Genomic DNA, 24,548 nt, shown 5'->3' on the forward strand with positions numbered 1-24,548 from the left:
ATAGAATGCATTTTCATAGTTGCTCCCCTGGCAATTTATTCTGATTCTCCAGATAAGATTCCAGCTCTCATCCTACCTCTCATAGTCTATGGGTATTGACTGGGAACGTTTTCTTCAACAAGGCCTTGCCAGGCCCACTGCTAGGGAATGCATTTTTTCAGATTCTGTACTCACGTTTTAAGAAAAGGTGATCAGTTTCCCGTTTGGAGTGACTTGAATGCAAGACTCACTGTAAGCCGTTGTCTTGCTGTGTCCCATCCCTTTCTAAGGACTGCTCGTGCTATCTCTGGGAGATCACAGCATTGGGAGGGGCAGCCCAGGCCTGGGCCAATACAGCAAAGCTGCAGCGTGAAGGGCACGCCTGAGATCTGTGGTTTGAGCTGTCAGAGTCTCACGGAGAAAAAAAAGAAATGGATCATCATTTGACCATGGCATTCCCATTAAAGGGGAGGACAGTGGGAGAAAGAGCAAGGGAAGAGGAAAGAAAAATCTCAAAATAAATGTGGGGTGGATGGCAGGAGGAGGAGGGGGTCTCAGAAATTGGGGGCAGGTGTGGCGATCGAACCAACGCTAGCCACAAACACACGGTTCCGCCCATTCTAGAGCGGACTGGACATAAACATGCTTGCACATCTACTTGTCGGTTGTGTTTTGTCAGCCGGTAGCGAGGTGATTCTTTAAGAGCTCTGAGAACCCAAACTTGTGGTCGCCCCACAGCTGAGCCGAAGTGGAGCCGGGAGCTGCCCAGACAACCGGAGGCTGCCAGCTGACCACCTTCCTCCCTAGAGATCGCTGGAGCCAAGCTCGGCGGCGGGGGAGAAGCCACGCTCGCCGGTGGGCGCCGGGGATGAGGGCGGAAGCCGGGCTCCCACAGAGGCCTCCGCGCCCAGGCGGCTGCAGCGGCGGCGCACAGGGACCAGAGGCCTGACACGGGGACGCGCCCCCCACTCTGGACAACGGGCCGCAGAAGTAAAGGGCCAGCATCCCGCCACGGCTATGCTTCCCGTGGGACAATCTCGGGAGAAGGGCCTGGAAGAGGCTCGCAGGCCGATTTTCCGAGGGAAACGGCTAGGTGGGGAAGGAGCGCCCCTGACCCTCCCCGGCCTCCCCTCTCCCGCTCACCCGGCATCACCAGCGGCGGGGCTGCCCCGCAGAAAGGTATGCGAGGTTGTAGTGTCACCTTCTGCCGCATGGGGGCAGCATCACCTGCTGGCTCGGCGGAGGCGGTCCGGGCGCCTCTCTTGGCGGAGGCAGGCGGAGGCGGGCCCGCGGCATCCTCTTTCATTGGCCGCGGCGCAGGCGCTGCCATGTTGGCGGAAGCGGTGCCTTCTGTGCGGTGGAAACATCGGGGCTGCACCCGCAGCGTCAGGGAGCGCAGCGTCCTACCTTTCCTCCTCGCTGGAGTGTTGGTGCTGAGAGGCGGCCGGCGGGGTGGAGAGAAGGAGGATGAACCTGCCCAAGGGGCCGGACACGCTCTGCTTCGACAAGGACGAGTTCATGAAGGTGCGCGCTGGGGCTCTGCTCCCCGGAGCCAGGCCGTGTGTGGCCTGCCCTCCTTGGCCCTCCAGAGCCTCTCCTTGGGCTTCTCCTGTGGGCTTCCTGGGCCGTGCCCGCCCCAGACGGGTCCTCGGCGGGGACCTCGCTGCACTTCGCAGTGAGTCTTTTGGCCTTGGGTTGGCTAGGTGCAGCCTGGAGAAAGCACTCCTGTGAAATCATGCACATTGAATGAAAAGGCCTGAAAGTTCAGGTCAAGTGGTTTTGAGCTAAACGTAAAAGCCCCGGACCCGTAGGACCCGCCCCTGTTACCGTGCGGCACAGTCAGACCGCCGCTCCCCCGGCCTGACAGAAGCCTCCCAGTGCCTTGTGCCTAGAAGCTCAGCGACTGTGCGTTGAACACATCTCTGAACGCACGTACTTACCAGGAATCGGGTCAAAAAGGCACTTAACCTAACGTTTATGCCTGACTTTCGTCTAAAGCTCCCGGAATGAGAAATCTGAAAGACTGTACTGTCCTTACGGATTCTGGTCCAGTACTACAAATCATACCAAGCTTCTTTTCTAAAGTTGCCCTACTTCTCTTGATGAGGTCAGCCTGAAGCTGGCAGCAGATAACTGTAGGACATAAACTTACATAATAGAAATTTAAACTGAAAAGACTTTACTGATAGGAAAGGTTCATCAGACATAGCCTTGAAAATGTCCCAAGGTTTGAATCAGAGCCAGGAGGAGCTTTATGTTTTCTGTATCCCTCTGGGTCTGTACTTAAACTATCAAAATGTATATGTTTAATTTCTAAGGATTGGGATTTAGTAGCTGGTTTCAGTGTTAAAAAGTTTTGGCTCTGTAGGTATCTAAAATTCTGAAAAGAGTTTGAATTTCTTACTTTTTTATGGATTCAAGTCATATTATGTTTTTTTTTTTTTTTCTTTTTTGGGTTAACCAGCTAGTTCCTTTTTGATACTTGCATTCAGATCACATCTCCCAAACTCTGGCTTTAAAAGTGCTTATGTCTGGATCCTCTGCGGTGTGGCCATATCATTTTTAATATGTAGGGATGTCTAGACGAAGGTATATTGTACTCTTGTTCTTGTACGGTGATGTTAAGCCACTGTAATAAGTGGTGTAAATTGAATGGAGTGTCTGAAGGAGAGCACAGAGTGAATTCTCTGATCCAGAAACCTTTTGTTAACGAAGGACACATGATGAGGAGAGAGGTCATTGGAAGAAGAAAAGTCACACACACAGACTTAAAGAATCTCAAAGCACGGAAGTCTCTTTAGCTTGTCTGTCTTTGGACTTCGTCAGGCTTCCTTTGGGCCTAACACTAGCATTTTCTCACACTTCCTAGCCCCGCCATCTTTCTCACTCTGAGCTGACAGAATGCCTTTGGTCAAAGCAGCTTCGGAAAATAGAAATCTCAAAATAGCAGTTCTAAAGTAGGACTTAGAGGTAGGGAGAGAGCAAACTGGGAAAGTGGCTAGAATGCCAGCAATTCCATATTCTTTCAAGGCTCTGAAACTTCTGAATGTAATGTACAATTTGTCATGTTAATGAACGTGACCCCTTCATACATAGAAGGAAAATACATGGAGCAGCTGTTCTGTGTAAAGTGGTATTGATCTTCTAAGTGGGAGCTGGAGATAAAGGTTATTTGCAATTTGTGTTTCCGTCAGAGAGATGTTTTGTAAGTTACAGTTCCAAGGCAGAAATGAGTGGAGAGCTTGCTGTTGGGGTTGTATTTCTACATAGGTGTCTTGTTTGGCACATTTTGGAATGAGACTGGGATGGTAGAAAGGGAGATGGGGTGGGGCTGCGGGTTGCACCTTGGACACTGCATACATTGAGGGGTCCACGTTGATGCAGTCTTCACAGTAGACCTGCAGTCAGGTTTACAGCAAGAAGTTGCATGGTCATATCTGTTGAGTTGGAGCTGACTGGTGGCAGAAGACTACTTAAAAAGTCATGTTTATGAGATCTAATGAGAAATAGAAGGGGAAAGGTATGCAAAAGAGGTAGGTGATCAAAGTGCAGGAATGGCAGATGGGGAAGGGTCGCCTGGGGCAGAAGCACTGGCAACATCATACTTTGTCAGCTTAGAAATACGAAAATCCTTTGGGTTGACAGCCAACTAATAGATGAGCAGGACATAAGGTATTGGTAGTAGGGAGAGAAAGTGGCATAACAGATAAATTAGACCATTTACATGGGTGTGCTATTGACATCACACGTAGCCTTCCTCTTCCATCTCAACATATGACTTCCATCTCCAGTCGTACAGAAAAATTAGCAGCCATCCCACGGGACCTCCTCCATCCTGCTGATCACGATCCCATTCTTGTATTTGTCCCCTTCTCCTCCTCGTCTGGTATGGGGAGGGGCTCTCCTTCCTCCTCGGGTTCAGTATTCACTCTGGCTCGGAGTCCATGCCCTCCCACCCTTCCAGGAGCCTGCGAGGATCCTCTCCCCTGCACTCCTTCCCATCACGCGATCCTGTTTGATCCTCTCCCACTTGACTGCCCCACCTCTAGGTATTGCCCTGTCACTGTCGTGCATCGCAGCCAGTGCTCAGGGGTTGACTTGACTTTCTCACCTTCCACCCTTCAGGCCCTGTCGTTCCACTAAAGAGTTCTTACCAAAACTGTAAGTCAGCACACCTGACCTTTCTCTGTCTCCTTACTCAACATCGCAGTAGACCAAATGCTCTGCATTGCTTCCTGTCTTTCTTCTACCTCTCTGATGTGTCTCCTGTGCAAAGTCATGCTCCTGGTAGCCACTGAATGCTGATCATGGGCTCAGCCCCATGTTCCTTTCTTTCCCTAGATGACCTTTCGTGCAGCTTCATGACCACCTATCGGTAGGTAAGGCAGATTTCTGTCTCTGTCCCACACGCCTCCTGAGCACCAGTTCTGTGTATCGGACTTGCTGACCTTCTCGGATGTGTCTGTGGCCCCTGAGACTCATCAGGTTCAAGACAGAATTCATGAGCACCTCCTCCACTGAAAACCACCTTTCTTATTCGGTTGCCTCTCTCAGTAAACACTTCATCAGTTTAGCTGGGAGTCGGGAAACCAGAAGTCAACTCCTACTCTGTCACCTTTCCAAAATCAAGTCCTGTGGATTTCGCTTCCTAAACCTCTTGAGTCCATATACTTCTCTCTATCTCTTCTCGTACCTTTGCAGTGGGCCCTCGCCATCACACCATAGAAGCTTCTCACCCAGTCTCCTTGCACCTTCCTTGTCTTTCTGGCCCCTGGTCTACACTGCAGGCAAGCCACTCTTGTCAGAATGCGGATGTGATCTTGTATGTACCAGGTGACTGGTCAGTCCACCAGCTCTTGAAAAACCATTTTCCCACACACTCGAACGTATTTCAAAGAGAATCAGTCCCCCATGGGGTAGTTTTCCTTGGTAGACAGTTTGTTTCTGCGCTGAGCCAGTCTGCCTCCTTCAAACTTCTCTGCGTCAGTTCTTCTCTGGAACCTGTGGCTTCGTTGGCACCCCGGGTAGGGGCATGATGACCTTTTCCATGAGAAGTGAAGGCAGGAGCCCTCTGGACGGTGAATATATGTACCCTCATGTTCCATAGGTAAAAGAACCGTCTGTGTTTGGTGGAGGAGTAAGTCCTTGAGGCTCCTCCCTGTTCTAATTGGGTGAACTGGAAATTTTGAGGCAGGAAGCAGGTCCTGTGTGTCCTTGTTCGCAGGCATGCATTCTGATGGACAAAACGGAAAAAGGGAAGAACAAGCAGATGCTCAGATCTGTTTGTACTGTGCTGGCTGATTAGCTGTGACCTGCAGATGTGGGTCCCATCCTCAGCTCTGCTCTCTGCCTGCTATGTCTGACTTGGGGCAAATCACTCGCCTCTGGCCTTCTGTTTGCTTGTTAGTATAATGAGGTGGTGCTTATCTATGTGATCTTTGCGGGCTCCTCTGAAAAGACTCTAGTCCATCCTGGCTTGCAGATAAGGAAACTGAGGCCTGAGGTGTGATGACTTCCTTTAAAGCCACACAGCTAGTTGGGGCCAATCACAGGCCAGATCTCCTGACCCCCATGCATCAGTCCTTGGAAATCCTACTGTAATATGTTCCTTTCCAGAGGCCACAGGTGGGGAACTGAGGGAAGTGGGACAATCAGAACATTAAGAATAGCGCAGAAGATGGCACAATGTCCGCACGCCTTGGCGCCTGCATTTCACCAATAGGGCCACCTCTTACCTTAGAAGAAGTTCCCACAGGGCTGGTGATCTGGATGCCTGGCCTGGAACTTAGCTACGGTAAACGGGACCAGAGGGAAGTGATGGCTGTTTGAGGTGGACTTTGTTGACGGCGGCTGGAGATAGCAGCTTGCAGAGGAGGAAGAGGGAAGAGTGACAGACGGCAGATAGCTGCAGGCCCGCAGGTCAGCCACTGTTGCCCAGGGTCCCCCATCCCCAGGAGCCGTCTTCGTGTCACAGGAGCTGAGTGCTTACCCTGTGGGTTCTTAGTTCGATGTCACGTCTTGATGACAAGATTCCATTCTCTTCCGCATCAGTTTCAGACAGATCTCATAATAAAATTCTAATTAGCCAAATATGGAATGTAAGCCTGGAACTCATTTTATAGAGAAATTTTCTTATGTGAACTACTTTCCCTAATGATAGAGGAGATGTGACGATGTAACATCAGATAAAGTTTATCTGATTGGCACTTGGTAAGAAGGGTTCCTGGCAAAAAAGAAGTGTTTTTTTTGTTGTTGTTGTCGTCCTCCCTTTTGATCTTTCATTTCCTTTCCATTCTTTTTTTTTTTTTTGTCCTTTGTGAGCGGTCATCTGATTTATAAAAAAGATGCAACAAAAAGTAAAATGGTACGAGATAATCAGTTTCAAAACATAAAAAATAAGTGTCTTTAGCCATAGCTCAGAACAGAGGAACTGGGTAAGGAGAATTGCTTGTATGAACTGGCAACAGGAAAAGTTGGTAAAGGAGGGCTGAGGAACTCTGTTAAGAAATAGGAGTGAGGGGCTCCGTCATCATCTGGCATTCGCTCAGTGTCGTCTGTATGGTTAGAATTGTCCATGATGGGAACTCTAGCAATCTTCTGGGTCTGGGTCAGCTGATGCCCCAGTGTAACACTCTTGAATTACTTCCGTACTGAGCAGTCATCTGCGTAGTTTGTCTTCTGTGTACATGGTAATCGTTTGAATCTTGGCTCTTTTGCAATCCTTAGAGCCTCTTGATACTTTCACCCTGGTTTCTCAGTTTCAGCCAGTACACAGTCAGTTGTACAACTGATATATTTGACACACAGCCCGTCCATCATTGACTGTACCTGGTCAAGTTTGGCCTACATAGAAAAGTTGATAAAGTCGGTACCAACCAGGATGGTAAGGCGGCCCAGCTGTGTGTTTATATTGGAAAAAGCAGGAGGGATGTTGGGGGACTTCTCTTTCCTTGAGTGCACAGGATCCTTCTTTTCTTTCTTTTTAGGTTTTAATCTGTCCTTCTCTCGGAGAAGGATCTCGGAGCTAAGCATTCGCTTCCCCGTCACATACTTTCTTGCTTTCTCTTGCTTCCCCATGTTCACACCATGCCCATTTCTCCTTGCTTTTGATTTTCTAGTTCACTCTTTGTAGTACCATAAAACTTATTTAAATAAAATGTTGGCCTACTAAGTTATTGATTATTAGTAAGTTCTTTGTTCAAAATTTGAGAGCAAGAAGTATTATGTAAATATATCTTTTTGTTATTTAACTAGTCTTACAACATTTAGCATCAAATTTCTTTAAACATTTAAACAAATTAATCACAAACTGGGGCTTGGGCTTTTTTTTTTAAAATTAATCTCTATACCCAACATGGGACTTGAACTCACAACCCTGAGATCAAGACCTGCACGCTCCAGTGACTGAACCCGCCAGGTGCCCTTTGGGCTTTTTGTTTTTAAGTTCCTCAGGTGAGGGGGTGCCTTAGTGGCTCAGAGGGTTAAGCTTCTGCCTTCAGCTCAGGTTATGGTCTCAGGGTCCTGGGATTGAGCCCTGCATGGGACACTCTGCTCAGCATGGAGCATGATTCCCTCCCCCTCTGCCTACTTGTGATCTCTCTCTCTGTGTCAAATAAATAAATAAAATCTTTAAAAAAAAAGTTTCTTAAGTGATTCTAATGTGTGACCAGTGTTGAGAACTCTAGCACTGGATAAGTCCTTTAAATAGCTCAAGAAATTAAGTTCGAAAAGCAAACTAAAAGCCTACATAGATTATGATTGGTGTTAAATTGAGGGGACAAAAGAGATAAAGAGAAGAAATCCGCTGGAGTAGAGTGTAATTAGGTACTCAAATATTTGTTAGATGGATAAATACATTTATGGAATGTAGGGTTTTTTTTGTCTCTTCATAAATATGCCAAATGCGTATATAAATTCAACAAAGGAGTTTGATATAAAATTGATTAAAATGTTAGAACAGAAGTTCCTTAGAATTTCGGTGTTACTGTTTCATGATGCTTTTAAGATGATCTCTCAGTAGATGGTGGGAAGATCTTGTTAGCATATGTTTTTAATTTCTCAAGCATGAATAATTTAGTCACCGAACAAAGATTTAGAATGAGTTTTGGGAGACACACATCCTAGATTATTTTCCCACCTAGCTGGGTCAGAGATTTGAGAGCAGGGGCAAGAGCTCCAACGACATTTTTGTACACATGCTGATACCTTGGGCGGGAACACTCTTCCCACACTTCCTGTGGCTAGCTCCTTTGTGTCATTTGGATCTCAACTCATTGTTCCATATTTCCTGGTTCATCCAAGTTAAAATACATCCCATTTGTCAGTCAGACCTTTACGGTGTCCTGTTTTCTTTTTAGCTGTGATCACTATTCATTAATCACTATTTGATCACTGTTCATTAATATAATGTTTGTTTGTTTACATATTTATTTTCTCATTTCTGCAGTAGAATATCTGCTCCTTAAAAGCAGAGACCTTGTCTTTTCTTTTCATGACTGTGTCCCCATGTCTTAGAGCAGAGCTGGAGTTGCATGATAAATATTTGAGGAATATTTATGGGATATACAGGGACATTTATTCATCTCTGTTGTCCATTGTTTTCAAGAATGGTTGGAAACACACACATACGTGAGCTCACACAAACTTTCTATGTCTTTCAACCCCTATGTACTGTGCAGATTAGTGCTTAACTATTTTGTTTTTTTTTTAAAGATTTTATTTATTTATTTGTCAATGCAGGACTCGATCCCAGGACCCTGAGATCATGACCTGAGCCGAAGGCAGCGGCTTAACCCACTGAGCCACCCAGGCTCCCCCTATTTTGGTTTTTGTCTCAATGAAATGGGACATGTTTCAGGGCAGAGCTCATACATTTCATATGCCCTCTTAGTACTTCTCATCATTACAGAGTGATGGTTCTGGGGGATTCTGCTTCTCGTGGAGATAGTATATAGTGATTTTATAAGTCCATGTATCTGGGAAGGAGTGTTTTACTTCTTGGCAGCTTAGAGAACTTCAATCTTTCCAAATTCCATGTAATTTTCATAGCATTAAAGCTACTAATTTCGGATTATTGGTAAGTTTTAAATGATTAATTCCCAGGTTACTTTGAATTAGTCTTTGTTTGCCATCCCTGATTGCAGCTAGTTAGTAAAGTAGCTAAACTTTTAAACTCTACTTGGTTTTAATTTTGAGTGATGTCACTGCTTCTCTCATGGTTAATGGTTCTTAATTACCTGCAGCTTGTCTGGTTTGCTCATTTATTTTCCTGTGTTCCAGCACCTCTTGTGATCTCCCAACTTCTGGCCTTTTGCGGGATTTGTACTTTAACTGGGTTCAGATAGGAAATACCCCTGAGTACAAAAAGAAGCTATTTTTCTTCTAACTTCACTATCTCCTATTATTAATGTATTACATTGTTGTGGTACACGTGTTACAACTGATGAACCAGCATTGATACAGTATTAATTAAAGTCCATGGTTTACATTAGGGTTCACTCCTCTTTCTATAGTTCTGTGGGTTTTGACAAACGTATAATGTTATTTACCTACTGTTGGTATCTTACAGCCTAGTTTCATTGCCTTGAAAACCCCTGTACCTCATCTATTTGTTTCTTCTCCTCTGTCTGCACCCTCCTCCCTCACCCCTCAGCCCGGGATCTTTTTACTGTCTAGAGTTTGACCTTTTCAGAGGCACCTGGCTGGCTTAGTTGCTAGGGCATCTGACTCTTGATCTCGGGGTTGTGAGTTTGAGCCACCACATTGGGTATAGAGATGACATAAAAAATAAATAAAAATAAAAATGTTGGTTAATTTTTACCTTTTCCAGAATGCCATAGAGTTGGAATCATATAGTATTTAGCCTTTGAGACTGGTTTTTCACTTAGCAATATGCACTTAAGGTTCTTCGAAGTCTTGTGGCTTAATAATTAATATTTTAATTGCCGAATAATCCATTGTGTGGGTGTGGCACAGTGTACCTGTTCACCTACTGAAGGAGATTTGGTATATGTGCTGCCAAAGCGAGCACCTGAAGGAGATTTGGATTGCTTCCAAGTTTTGGCACTTCAGAGAATAAAGCTGCTGTAAACATCCTGTAAACATTTGTGTGGACACTAGTTTTAAGCTCTTTTGGGTAAATACGAAGGAGCACAATTACTGATCTTATAGTGAGAGTGTGGTTAGTTCTGTGAGAAACTGCCAAGCTGTCTCACACAGTGTCTCCCATTTTGCATTCTGACCAAACAATGAATGAGAGTTGGTTGTCCCACATCCTTGCTAGCATTTGGTATTACTAGTGCTTTGGATTTTTTATATTCTACGTGATATGTAATAGTACCTTGTTTAAATTTGCAATTTCCTAATGACATACAAAGTTGAGCATCTTTTCAGATCCTTTTTTTTCTTTTTTAAAGATTCTATTTATTTATTAACAGCACAAGCACATGGAGAGGTAGCAGCAGGCAGCGGGAGAGGGAAAAGCAGGCTCCTCGCTGAGCCTGGGGCCTAGTGTGGGGTTCAGTCCCAGGACCTGAGCTAAAGGCAGATGCTTAACTGACTGGGTTTCCCAGCCACCGCTCTTTTCACATTTTTAAATTAGGTTTGATTTCTTACTGCTACTAAGGCATCTTTATATTATATTTCTTATTTTAAGTCCTTTACCATGGATGTGTTTTGCAGATATTTTCTCTACTCTGTGACTGGTCTTTTCATTCTCTTAACAGTGTCTTTTACAGAGAAGTTTAATTTTAACAAAGTCCCTCTCATCAATTTTTTTCTTTTGTAGATCATGCTTTTGGTTTTATATCTGAAAAGTCATTGCCAAATCCAAGGATCCCTACATTTCTTCTTATGTCATCTTTAAGAAGTTTTGCATTTTATGTTTAGGTTTTGTGAAAGGTGTGAAAGTTTGTTTTTATTCTTTTCATTTGTTTGTTTTTTCTTATCAATGTCCCATTGTTCGGTTCCTTTTGTTGAAGACTGTCCTTGCCATTGAGTTGCCTTTGCCTGTGTGTGTGGATGTTTTTCTGGGCTCTCCACTCTGTTCCAAGCACCTGTCTCTTTTGCCAGGCACCTTCTGTCTTAAGCACTATAGCTTTATTAGTAAGTCTTGAGATTGGGTTGTGGCAATCCTCAATTTCCTTTTTTCCCACTCTTTAATATTTTGTTGACTACTCTGGGACTCTTGGTTTTCCAGTTTTCCATCCAAATTTTAGAGTCAACATGTTGGTATCCACAGAATAACTTCCTGGCATTTTGATTGGGATTACATTGAGTCTGTCGATCAGTTTGGGAAGAACTGACCTCTTAACAGTATTGAGTGTTCTTACCCAAGATTATGGACTTTCTTTCCACTTCACATCTTACCTTGCTTGTTATCTTTCATCAGAATTTTATACTTTTTTCTCACATAGATCTTGTGCATATTTCGTTAGATTTGCACCTAAGTATTAAATTTTTTTTGGTCTGCTAATGTAAATGGTCTTGTGTTTTTAACTTCAAATTCCACTTGCACGTTGCTGGTATGTACGAAAGCAATTGACTTTTTAAATTTTTTAATTTAAATTCAATCTCGTTAACATATAGTGTACTTTTAGTTTCATGGTTAGAATTTCGTGATTCATTGGTTGCATACAACACCCAGAGCTCATCCCAACAAGTGCCCTCCTTAATACCCCTCACCCAGTTACCCCAACTTTCCCCTCTCCAGTAACCCTCGGTTTGTTTCCTGTAGTTAAGAGTCTCTTGTGATTTGCCTCCCTGTCTGTTTCTATTTTTCCTTCCCTTCTTTATTCATCTGTTGTTTCTTAAGTTCCACATATGACTGAAACTATATGGTATTTGTCTTCCTCTAGTTCCATCCATGTCCTTGCAAATGGCAAGATTTTGTTCTTTTTGATGGCTGAGGTGTGTGTGTGTGTTTCTGTGTGTGTGTGTGTGTGTGTGTACACCACATCTTCTTTATCCATTCATCTGTTGATGGACATCTGGGCTCTTTCAATAGTTTGACTATAAATATTGGGGTGCTTTTGCCCCTTCAAATCACTTTGTGTACTTTGGATAAACATCTAAAAGGGCAATTGCTAAGTCGTTGGGTTGTTACATTTTTAACTTTTTGAGGAGCCTCCATATTGTTTTCCAGAGTTGCATTCCCACCAAGAGTGTAGGAGGATTCCCCTTTCTCCACATCCTCGCCAACATCTGTTTTTTCCTGACTTGTTAATTTTAGCCATTCTGACTGATGAAAGGTGGTATCTCATTGTGGTTTTGATTTGTATTTCCCTGATGCTGAGTGATGTGGAGCCCTTTTTCATGTGTCTATTGGCCAGTTGGATGTCTTCTTTGGTCTGTTCATGTCGTCTGTCCATTTCTTGCCTGGATTTTTTGTTTTTTGGATGTTGAGTTTGAGAAATTCTTTATAAATTTTGAATACTGGCCCTTTTTCTGATACATCATTGGAAAGCAATTGACTTCTGTATTTTAACTGTGTATCGTGCAGTCTTGCTATAATCACTTGACTAGTTTCAGGAGGATGTGGGTGTGGGGTGTGAAGTCTTTGTATTTTATGTAGACAGTCATGTCATCTGTGAACAAAGTTTTATTCTTTCCCAGGTTGTATACCTTTTGTTTCCTTTTCTTACCTTATTTCATTAGTTTGGCCTTCCAGTATAGTATTGAATAGTAGTAGTAGGAGGGACATCCTTGCCTTGATTCCCTGTCTTCTATTTTCTCAGTATTAATATCACGTTAGCTGTGGATTTCTGGAGACATTCTTTATCAAGTTGAGGAAGTCCTCCTATTTGTAGTTTCCTGAGGGTTAATAATGAAGAGGTGTGGATTTTGTTAAATGTTTTTTTTCCTCCCTTCATTGATATGATCATGTGATTTTTTTTTTCTGTTGATATGATGGATCACATTGATTTTCTAATGTTGTACCAGACTTGCATACCTGGAATAAATTCTACATGATCCTGGTGTATAATTTTTTAATACACTGTTTGCTTTTATTTGCTAATTTTTGTTGAAGATTTTTATGTCTGTGTTCATGAGAGATACTAGTTTGTAGTTTCTTTTCTTGTAGTATTGGTTTTGGTGTCAGGGTAATAATGATCTCCTAGAATGATTTAGGAAGTATTCCTTCTAGTTTTACTTTCTGGAAGAGATTTTAGAGAATTGTGTAGTATTCCATAAATGTTTCGTTGAATTTACAGTGATTGGGATTGTTAACAGTAGCCCTCCCTTCTTTTATCTGATATTAGTAATTTATGTCTTCTATCTTTTTTTCTTTGTTTGCCTGGCGAAGGGTGTATCTGTTTTATTGATTTTTTCAAAGAAACAGACTTGGGGTTTATTGATTTAAAAAAAAATTCCTGGTTTTAATTACATTGATTTCTGCTCTAATTTTTATTTTTTTTCTAGTTCCTTTAGGGTTTTGTTTGTTTGTTTTTTTACGATTTTATTTGACAGAGAGAGAGTGTCAGTGAGAGAGGGAATACAGGCAGGAGGACCTCCCTGAGCAGGAAGCTCTGATGCAGGGCTCTGTCCCAGGACTCTGGGACCATGTCCTGAGCCAAAGGCAGATGCTTAACCGACTGAACCACCCAGGAGCCCCTCCTTACTTTAGATTTGATTTTGTTGTTGTTGCCTAAAATGGAAGCTTAGATTATTGACTTTAATCTTTTTTTTCTAATATTTGCATTCAGTACTGTATTTTCCCTTTAGCAGCATCCCACACATTTTGCTACATTGTATTTTGTTGAGACTGGTCTCCTGCCATTTAGAGGTGTGTCATTTAATCTCCATGTATTTTGGACTTCTTCAGCTATATTCTCTTACTGATTTTTAATTCCACTGTGGTCTGAGAACATGCTTGGTATAATTTTTATTTTTAAAAATTTGTTGTGTTTTGTGGCCCAGAATTATCCTGTCTTGATGAGTGTTCCATATGAGCTTAAGAAGAGTGTGTGTTGCACTATTACTGGGCGAAATTGTCTGTGTACATCTGTTGTACGGTAATTGATGGTGGTGTTGAGTGTGCCATGTCTGGACTGAATGTCCGCATCTGTCAGATCCTTGTTGCCCTGCTGCTGGATCGGCCCATTACTGATGGAGAAGTGTTGATGTCACCAGCTGTGATAATGGAATTGTTTATTTCTCCCTGCAGTTCTATTAGGTTGTGTCTCACCTGTGTTGATCAGGCACACATACGTTAAGGATAATTGTGTCTTCTTGGTCAGTCGATTTCTTTATCATTATGTAATCCTGCTGTTTATGCCTGATAATTTTCCTTGCTCTGAAATCTGCTTTTTCTGAAATTCATGTAGCTACTCCATTGTTCCTGTGATTAGTGTTACTTTGGATTTTTTTTTTAATGTATCCTAGTATTTAACTTGTTGATATTTAAGTTGTTTCATTTTTCATCAAAATATAATTCACAAAGCATAATAGTTGCCATTTTAAAGTGTACTCTTCTCTGGTTTTTAGTATATTTACTGTGTATATGGTACATACGTCACTTCTGTCTAATTCCAGAATGCTTCCATCACCCGAAAAATAAACCTCTTAGTTCCAATTCTCCCCTCCCCTTATTCCCTGGCAATCATGAATCTACTTTCTGTTTTTATGAATTTTGCCTTTTCTGGAACATCTCATATCAGTGAAATTGTATAACACATGACCTTTTGTGTCTGGCTTCCTTTAACCTGAGAGTAGAATGTTTTCAGACTTCACTCGTGTTGTAGCATGTACCAGTTTATTCCTTTTTATGGTTGTGTAAGAGGCTCTTCCACATTTTATGTATCCATTCATCAGTTGATGGACGTTGGGTATATACTCTTTTGGCTGTTATGAGCAGCGCTGCCGTGCACATTCATGTACACGTTGTGGCAGGAACATCTGTTGTCAGTTCTGTCGGTGTCATACCCCTAGACATAGAACTGCTGGGTAATTGTACGTGTGTAACTTCTTGAGGAACTACCGAGCTGTTTGCTGCCTTAGCCACACTGTTTTACATTCTCACTGGCAATACAGGAGGGTTCCAGGTTCTCCGCCTTCTTGCCAGCACTTTTCTTCTTCTTTTTTTTTCTTTTTCTTTTTCTTATTTTACCATAGTTGTCCTAGTGGGTGTGACGTGGCATCTGCATGTGCTTTTGATTCGCATTTCCCCAATGACTAAGGATGTCGAACATCCCGACGTGTTCTCTTGACCATCTGTGTATCATCTTTGGAGAAATGTCTATTGAAAAGTCTTTGGCTTGTTTTTAAATTAGGTTATTTGTCTTTTTGTTGTTGAGTTCTAAGAGTATATTTGCATATTCTGGTTATTAGGTCCCTGTCAGACAAATGATTTGCAGATACTCTCTCCCATTCTTTGGGCTGTCTTTTCACGTTCTCCATAGTGTCCTTTGACACATGAAAGTTTTTATTTTGATGAAGTTCAGCTTATCTAATATTTCTTATTGCTTTGTGTATCATGTCTAAGAAAGCTTTGCCCGATCCAAAGTCATACAGATTTTCACCTGTTTTCTCTGAGAGTGTTACAGTTTTTACTCTTACATTTAAAGATCCATTTTGAGTTATATTTTTGTGTATGTGTGAAGTTGCTGTTCCAAGTTCATTCTTTTGCCTGTAGATATTCACTTGTCCCAGTAGGAGGCACTCAAAAAGACTGTTTTCCACCCATTAAATGGTCTTGGCATCCTTGTGAAAAATCAGTTGACTGTAAATGTATGGGTTGTAAATACTTTCTTTTTGAATACTTGGGAAATCTACACTATAAAGTAAAACCATTCCTGAAGTAGTAAAACCATTCTTGGTAAGTGAAATGGGTCTCTTTATGGCACTGTGAGTTTGGGTTTGTTTTTCACAGCAAAAGCTGCCTAACCCAGTATTCACAAGTGTTCCGAGTTATTTAGTCATGTGTTATGCAACTTTTTGTTTATCTGAGAACAAATGCATAAATGGTAAGTTGAGTACTAATATTACCTAATAGCTTTTGTTCACTGAGGCTAAGTTATATGATTTTTTTATTTATTTAAGATTTTATTTGAGAGTGAGAGAGTGCAGGAACAGGAGGAAGGGACAGAGGGAGAAGCAGGCTCCTTGCTCAGCAGAGCGCCTGATGTGGAACTCAAACCCGAGAGACTGGGATCATGACCTGAGCCAAAGGCAGATGCTTAACTAACTGAGCCACATAGGCACCCCAGTTATACAATTTAGAATGCCATCATGAAATTCAGAACTCCAACAATGTGTAACTGACGCAGGGAAAGTGATCGACCTAAAGGTATACAGTTGGTGAGTAGGATGGCCAGGATTATGAACCGAGATCCCCTCCCAAGACGTACTACATAACTATGATGTAAGGTCTGAGATGGTCTCAGGAAAGAAAGGTCCAGGGTAATTTGGGCTCCAGTTTAAGAAGCAGGTGGCTTTTAGTAGATGACTGTGAACTTTCGGTTTGGTATGAGGTCCTCCTCTCCGACACTATCAGGGTCAGTCTTTGGTTGATTAACTAAGAAAGTCAGTTTAAACAAGTACTCTTAGGGAATGGTACATACAGTTTTTAGAATTTTATTTGGAAAAAACATATGTACATTTATTCTCCATTGAAGCAGTGCCAGGTCTTTTCTCTGGAAACTGGACTGCAGATTAGATTTCTGAGTTGTCACAGCACTTGGGTCACTCAAGGCATCAAGGCATCTACCTTCGGTTCAGGTCATGACCTCGGGTCCTGGGATGGAGTTCCGCATTGGGCTCCCTGTTCAGCAGGGAATCTCCTTCTCCCATTGCCCCTTTCCCTGCTCATACTGTCTGTCTGTGTCTCAAATAAATAAAAAGAATCTTTTTTAAAAAAGCTTTATATGTTGTCTTTTTTTGCATTCAGTTTCAGTTTCTTTAACTGAATTGAGTGAGAATACTGTGATCACCCCCTCTCTACCTGGTACGTGGTCATCTCACCCATACCTAACTTAGCAAAAAATTTCTTATTGATTTCTTTGTATCAAATCTTTCCAGAGTAGCTGTGTTAGTTTTCAAAAGAACAGTGATTTTTTTTGCAGTCATATTTTGTTGGTTTACATAGTGTTTAATGAAGCTATATAATTACGAAGTAAGTGTAGGTGTCCTTAACTAGTTTGGGAATCATCACATTTGATTCTTGCTGACGAAACAGGTCAGGGAGTAGCAGAGTAACAGGGGAAGTAGATAGTAATTTATTGCCTCCAAGCATATAAGCCTACCGGGGCATCACAGTATTGTAAAGGGGAAACACAGCATAGCTAATCCTGTGAGACCAATACTTGGAAATAGGTTATGAAAGATTTGGAACATCTGTTCAATGGGACACTCAGCATGCACATAAAATATTAATAGAAATGTATGTGTTTTACGTAAAGACATTCAAGTTATATTTTTAGATGGGAAATTTTTTTAATAGAATGGGTTTTTATTTTTTTATTCTTTTTTTAATATTTTATTTATTTAATTGACACAGAGAGAGAGAGGTCACAAGGAGGCAGAGAGACAGGCAGAGAGAGGGGGGAAAGTAGGCTCCCAGCTGAGCAGAGAGCCCGATGTGAGGCTTAATCTCAGGACCCTGAGATATGACCTGAGCCGAAGGCAGAGGCTTAACCCACTGAGCCACCCAGGTGCCCCTAGATGGGAAATAGTTTAGAAGAGCATGAATATTTGTGTGTGTGTGTGTGTGTGTGTGTGTGTACACATATGTGTGTGGACACACATACATAGAGAAGGTCTGGGGTTTCCATTCAAGATGGTGGCATAGGAGGATCTTGAACTCTTCTATGAAATACACACTGAATCTATAGCTCCATATCAAAAAATTTCCTGTGGAAAAAGCCCTACAACTAGCTGAGTGACTCCTACACATTAGGTGAGTAAGGAAAAAACCTGTGTTGAAGTAAGAATCAGTCTTGCCATAAACCCCACCCCTGGCACAGGAACCTGGGATTGGGAGAGTACTCAACAACCCCAGGCTTCTCCCTGAGGAGCAAAGGGTTTGAGCCCCACTTCTGGCACCCCAACTTTCAAGACGTACATCTAAGAGACAAGACCCCAAAACATCCAGCTTTGAAAGCCCATCAGAGCTTGCACCCATGAGACCCACAAGGCTATAGCAAACTGAGAAACAGTTCTTAAAGCAGTCGCACGAGTAGACCGACCCACCCTGGAACTCAGCACAGAAGCAGCAGACTGAAATGTGTTCAGATTTCTGTAAATGAGGCTCATTTGCTTATCTTAAAGCCCTGAGGGGCAGGCATCTAATTTAACATGGATCTAGTAGCCCAGTAAGGTATTCTCCAAGATGGAGCTGACAGGTGCCATCTTTGCGCTGTCCCTCTGCCTCACTTCTGCTTTCTGGTATCTCCTGGAAAGGAGCTTGAATGCTCCTATGATGCCCCGAAGTTTGCAGTTGCTACCCAGGGAATACCTCTGGATCACCTGGCTCTAGTGGCCAGCAAGACTCACACTCACGGTAGTGAGTATCGCAGTATTTACAACAACCAAGACTTGGAAATAACTAAAGTGTCCACCGACGGGGTGAATGGATAAAGAAAATCTGTGTATATACGATGGAATATTACTCAACCATAAAAAGAAGGAAGTCTTGCCATTTGCAACAACATGGATGGACCTTGAGGGTATTGTGCTGAGTGAAATAAGTCAGACAGAGAAAGAGAAATACTGTATGATCTCCCTCACATGTGGAATCTAAAAAACAAAGCAAAATGAAGTCATAGAGAACAGATTGGTGCTTGCCGGAGGCGAGGTTGTGGAGGAAATAGATGAAGGGGCCCAGTGGTATAAACTTCCAGTTAATAAGATAAGCCCTGGAGATGTAATGTACATCATAGTGATTGTAGTAAATAATACTGTGTATTGTATATTTATTTTATTATTTTTTATTAGAAATATAATGTATTATTAGCCCCAGGGTTACAGGTCTGTGAATTGTCAGGCTTACACACTTCCCAGCACTCACCATAGTACATACCTTCCCCAATGTCCACAACCCCACCACCCTCTCCCTACACCCCTCCCCCAAGCAACCCTCAGTTTGTTTTGTGAGATTAAGAGTCTCTTATGGTTTGTCTCCCTCCCAATCCAATCTTGTTTCATTATTTTTCCTTCCCCACCCCCACACCCCCACTTAGCCTCTCAAATTCCTCATATCAGGGAGATTGTATGGTAATTGTCTTTCTCTGATTATTTCACTCAGCATACCCTCTAGTTCCATCCACGTCATTGCACATAGCAAGATTTCATTTCTTTTGATGGCTGCATAGTATATTATTATATATTTAAAGTTGCTAAAGCTTAAGAGTTCTTAGCACAAGAAAAAAATGTGTATGTTTGGTGATGGATGTTAACTAGTCTTAGGGTGATCATTTCACAACAGATAAAAATGTGGAATTTTTATGTTGTACGCCTGAAACTAACATGTGTCCATTATATGTCAATTTCTTTAAAAAGTAATTGATATTTTATTTTTTTAAAAAATTATTTATTTATTTGACAGACAGAGATCACAAGTAGGCAGAGAGGCAGGCAGAGAGAGAGACAGGGAATCAGGCTCCCTGCTGAGCAGAAAGCCCAATGCGGGGCTTGAACCCAGAACCCTGGGATCATGACCTGAGCTAAAGACTGAGAGAACGAGTGGGAGGAGGGTTCAGAGGCCTTAACCCACTGAACCAGCCAGGCACCCCAAAAGTAATTTATATTTTAAAGAGAAAGACTAGGGCACCTGGGTGGCTCAGTCAGTTAAGCGCCTGCCTTCAGTTGAGGTCTTGATTTCAGGGTCTTGGAATGAACCCTGGCTTCAGGCTCCCAGCTCGGCAGAGAGCCTGCTTCTCCCTCTGCCCCTCCTCCCACTCGTTCTCTCAGTCTCTCTCTCTCAAATAAATAAAATCTTAAAAAAAAAAGTAAAGAGAAAGACCAAAACAAAGTCTGGAAGGATGTGAATCACTGTGTTAAATAGTGAAGAAAAATAAACAAACATTAACAGTGCTTAACTGCAGAGCATTAGAGAGTGGGTGATTTTTTTTTTCTCTCTTACATAAGTATTTCTTGGTTGGTTGAAAGTTTGGTTACTTTTAAAATTAAGAAGAAAAAGCTGTTTCTATTTTGAGAAGAGCCTCTTCGAAATGTATAATTAAAAGAAATATAATGCCTGTAGAATTAGGCAACAGGAGAGAATGGTCTTGGTGAGGGGCCCCCTTTCCCATAATCTTAGGAAGTGAGCAGACCTCCTGAAGTCCCTGTGTGTGTTCCCCTGCAGTAATACAGCCTCTTATTCTTTCTCTGATCTTATTTTTCTATGTAAAATGTGGTGTCAGTGCAATCATTTTTTCTTTCTAGTTTGATTTTCAGGAAGATTTCAACGTCGATTATTTTGTGTCTGACTGTAGGAAGCGTGTTCAGCTGGAGGAACTGAGATCTGGAACTCTACTATAAACTTAAAACAGCCATGGTCGAGCTCATCAATAAGGATTATGCAGATTTTGTCAACTTTTCCACAAACTTGGTAAACCTGAAATTCACACGTCCTACACACACACACACACACACACACACACACACTTCCTCTCTTCTTCATATTTATTAAAAGGGCAGAGTTTTTAGAAACCTTTCAGTTGATTACCCCACCAACCCCACCAGAAACTTGAGGTAATTACCAATTTCATTAATAAAAGAACTAAACTTTTTGTAATACATTTTTTGTTTGTTTTAGTTTTTATTCATTTAAGGCTGCTCTAGTTTGATTATGTTTCAAATTCATTAGTCAACAGTGAAAAGTAAAGGATAATAATACCTGAGGGGTTGTTTTGTTAGTTGGTAAGTGATTACCCTGAAGTCTTCCTTGATTTAGACCAATTTGTAGGAGCAAATGTCCACCACTCTTACAATGTTTAATTTACTCCCAGGTATATCTGTTAGCCAGAGCTAGGTTGAGGGAACATTGGCCAATATTGATATTTTAAAAGTTTGGTTTTATAAAAATATAAGAATGATTTGCAGTGAGCTTATCAGTTGTTTGTAAAAGCTGTTTAGAAATGTTGAATTTTGTTACTTGGCAGAATAGTCTCCTTGTTGATGTTTCATTTTATTTTAAATCTATTTGTCCAGAGAAGCACAGAAAGTTGCAGCTCTGTGGGAATTTCAGGAAGCATTAAAATTAATGATGCACATTTGCTTTTGGGAAATATACCACTAAGATAAATATCCCAATGGGATTAAAAACCTATAAAATTTTACTTCTGTTTAATTTCTATTTTTCTCAAGGGTTATAATAATGTTGAAGAGAGACGTAGCCCGTCAGACTTTCACATCAGCTGGCTGAGTATCATCAATTACAGACAAAGAACTGTTCACCTTCTGTGAAAATTTTTCACATTCATTTAAAATGTCATCTAAAGGCAAATTGTTCTTAAGGAAACTTTCGTTTCTCATGACTTCCCTTATTTTTATAGTTTCATGTATTTCAATTTTTTCATATTCTGTGAGCAACATTAATGGCAAAATAACACTTCTGTTGTTTATCTAGTTACGTACCAAATACGGTTGTGCCAAAAAAATAACTTAAATCTGGTACTGCTTTGATCGTTAAATAGATACGTCACTATTACTCCTTATCGTGATGTGTTTGTTCCAATCTGGTTTTGCCTTTAGGTTGGCATGGACAAAGCCCTCAATTTTCTGTGCCTTTGGGACAGTTACGAGAAGAAGTTCTGGGAAGTCCCCAATTAATGAAAACAGTCCGCTGTGATGCATGTTGTCCTCATCGGCTTTTCTCTAAGAATTGTTTTCATCTGTTAGTTTGGTGGTACTGGTGGTTGTATTTTAGTGGTTCATGATTATAATATTCACCTTAAGAAGAGTTGTAAGTGATTTTGTTTTTGCATATGCTAAAAACCTTAAAAAACATGTTCTATTTGAAGAAGACATATTCTCAGAGTAGACAGCCAAATGTCTGGGGGAAGGAAGCATATTTCCAAATTCAACTTATTAATGCCACTTTGGTCATATGTAAGTGGTTTCTAACTTATGAATGACTTGTATTTTAACAGTTTGTAATCTTGTAAATATCGCCCCCACACACACGTAATCTATGTGTGGTTAGGTTCCTGGGATGATCTACAAAAGCTATGTAATCCCTAATGGAACTGAAGGATAATATAAATAAAATGTAATACTTAATAAATGTTACATTTGCATGTTCACTCAGAAAAATCTCTGTTGTGGGAATGGGACTCCCACCTCTAAGCCATTGGGAATAGGAACTCCACCTGGGTGAACAGTGGAGGGGGAGTTGTGGCATCACTTCTAACAGAAAACTGTGCTGCCCTGTCTCCTCCCCCCCGGCCCCCCCCCATCTGTGTCTGGTGCCCTGACTTCCAGCATCCATCCATTCTGACGCCCTGTCATAAACTTGTCATAAACGACACCATCCTTCCTTGTGTGTCTCCTCTAGCTTGAGTGGCCTTGTGCATCCCTCCCCTAAGACAGTGCCTGCATCCTAGAGAGAACATAAGGAGAACATAATTTAAGGGAAGACACAGTACATGGTTAAAACCAAGAAAAATGCAGAGTAATGGAAATATCAGTGCTGAGAAGCCTAGGGGAGGGGCAGGCAGGAAAGAGTTCGTGAAAGAGGTAAAAATCTTGAGTTGTGCCTTGAGCTAGCCAATACTTTCCATGGTTTATGTCTCATTTGAATTTTACAAAATCTTGTTAAAGGTACTTTTCCTTGGAATGGAAGGGATTTTTGTGGTCCGCTGTTTGATTCCAAACCAGCCGCTGTGGGGCTCTCCCACTGCCTCCTTGGTGTGCCTCTTCCTCCTGGGGCCTCATAGTGGTGTTGTTTCCTGAGCCTAGCCTTCCTTTGGCCTCCCACTCTTTTCTCGAACCCCCTCCCTGGAGGCAGATTTGCTGTACTGGCACAGGCTCCCGTCCCGCCTCACCCCCTGGCAGCACCATATCCCCTCCCTATTCCATGGCCTGTCTTTATGGCCACTTTGGTCCTGCTCATCCACAGGCCTGACCTGACTTTCTGGTCCCAACTCTGAAGCTGTTCTTTGAGATTCTCAGACCACTGAGGGATACGACTGTATCTGTCTTCATTGTATCCCTGTGGGCTGCCACAATGCTGACGTCCAGGAGGTGTTTCATAATGTTGATGGAGTGAATTAATTCACCTTCCTGTGGAATTTTTGTGATATGCCTACTTCATTCTAGTTGTTTCTGTTAACCTTTGTTTTGGCCCTAATTCCTAATTATCTCTTTATTCATTAACTTCTGGACATGTTTCTCCACCTCTGCGCTCTGCCTTTTTCTGGTCTTCTGTTCTTCATTCTTGATTCCTGGTATTTCCATACCCACATTTCATCATCATGCATCAGGGCTTTGACATTCTCTCGTTCTCCAAAATGTGAAGAATCTAATGACCTCATCTCAGTGAAGTTGGCCCTCCCTTCCTATTTCTGTTTCTCTCCAGAAGGAAGCCTGCAGTGCACACGGCTATGTGCCTGTCTGACCCTGCCCCTGAGTGCGTCTGCACTTACATCTGCTCCCCATCCCCTCCCCACCTCGGCAGCTGTGTACACATGGCTTTCAGAGTCTGATTCGAGCCCTGTCGCATTTCCAGACTCTCCTGTACTTTACTTCAGATTATCTGTTCTCCATTCTAAGGCCCCTCATCCCCATAACTTTCACTGTATATGTGTCATTCTTCTTCTGGCCATGTGACCCTGCCTTTGTGTCATTTTGCCCCCAGATCATGAGTTCCCTCCACAGTAATTGTGTCTGGTATATCGTGTTTTGTTTTTGTTTTTGTTTATTTTTTTGGTCAATGTCTGCATAGTACTGGTGCACAGGTATTAAGTTCTGTGGAATTGAATGAGATGTAGGAACTTGATAATGTGACAAAACAATGTCTGTAATACGTTTTCTTTATTATTCTTTTAAAGAGTCTCAGTTCATCTGTCAGTGAAGGAATTCAGGCAGTAGATGAACGAATGTGTAAACAAAAGGACATAAGGAAGAAAAAGGTACCCTCCAGTTGATTTCTTATGCTGCATGCCAGTTGAAGCCCTCTCCTCCTGTCTTCACGTACTTGTCAGCACTATTCAGCTTTTTTTCAAAGCTCTCATGCATGTGCATTTTACGCATTATGTCACGTTATCTACCTGAAATAATGAGACAGAATTTTAGAGGTACTCACACGATCTCAAGATCACCCACTTTTTCCAGAACAAGAAACAGTGATAACTGTTGTCGGTGCAGCGCTTGACAGTTAACGACTGTTTAAATTGTCAGCGGCCCTGTAAAGAAAATAGGCCTATATTAGAGACTAGGGGAGAAGTGGGCTTTCCAAAGCAAACTCAGGATTCTGCCGCAGGTTTGTTGTTATTTTCTGATTCTTTGTTCTTTATGTTCTGGTGTTCACTTTAATTTTTTCGATTACCAGTAGTTAGCATGTGGTGTTGGCTTAGTTTCAGGTGTGTGAGACAGGCAACGGCTCTGTGCATCTGAGGGCTTACCCCGGGAGT

General features: G+C 42.1%; 1 long non-coding RNA gene and 1 pseudogene across 4 annotated transcripts in view; one reads left to right on the forward strand and one right to left on the reverse strand.

The window, feature by feature from the left end:
• Nucleotides 1–1,306: 1,306 nt before the first annotated feature.
• LOC122912208 overlaps nucleotides 1,307–24,548 on the forward strand; it is a 126,556-nt gene continuing 103,314 nt past the window's right edge. For 3 of the 4 annotated variants that reach the window (XR_006385561.1, XR_006385563.1, XR_006385560.1), the window contains exons 1-2: nucleotides 1,307–1,503; nucleotides 23,967–24,047. This is a non-coding gene — a long non-coding RNA (uncharacterized LOC122912208). The remainder of the gene's footprint in view (nucleotides 1,504–23,966; nucleotides 24,048–24,548) is intronic. The other variant, XR_006385562.1, reaches the window with a different exon arrangement.
• Nucleotides 6,376–7,120, reverse strand: LOC122912207 (annotated as a pseudogene).

Source organism: Neovison vison, chromosome 7 (assembly GCF_020171115.1).
Source record: "Neovison vison isolate M4711 chromosome 7, ASM_NN_V1, whole genome shotgun sequence".
NCBI lineage: Eukaryota > Metazoa > Chordata > Mammalia > Carnivora > Mustelidae > Neogale > Neogale vison.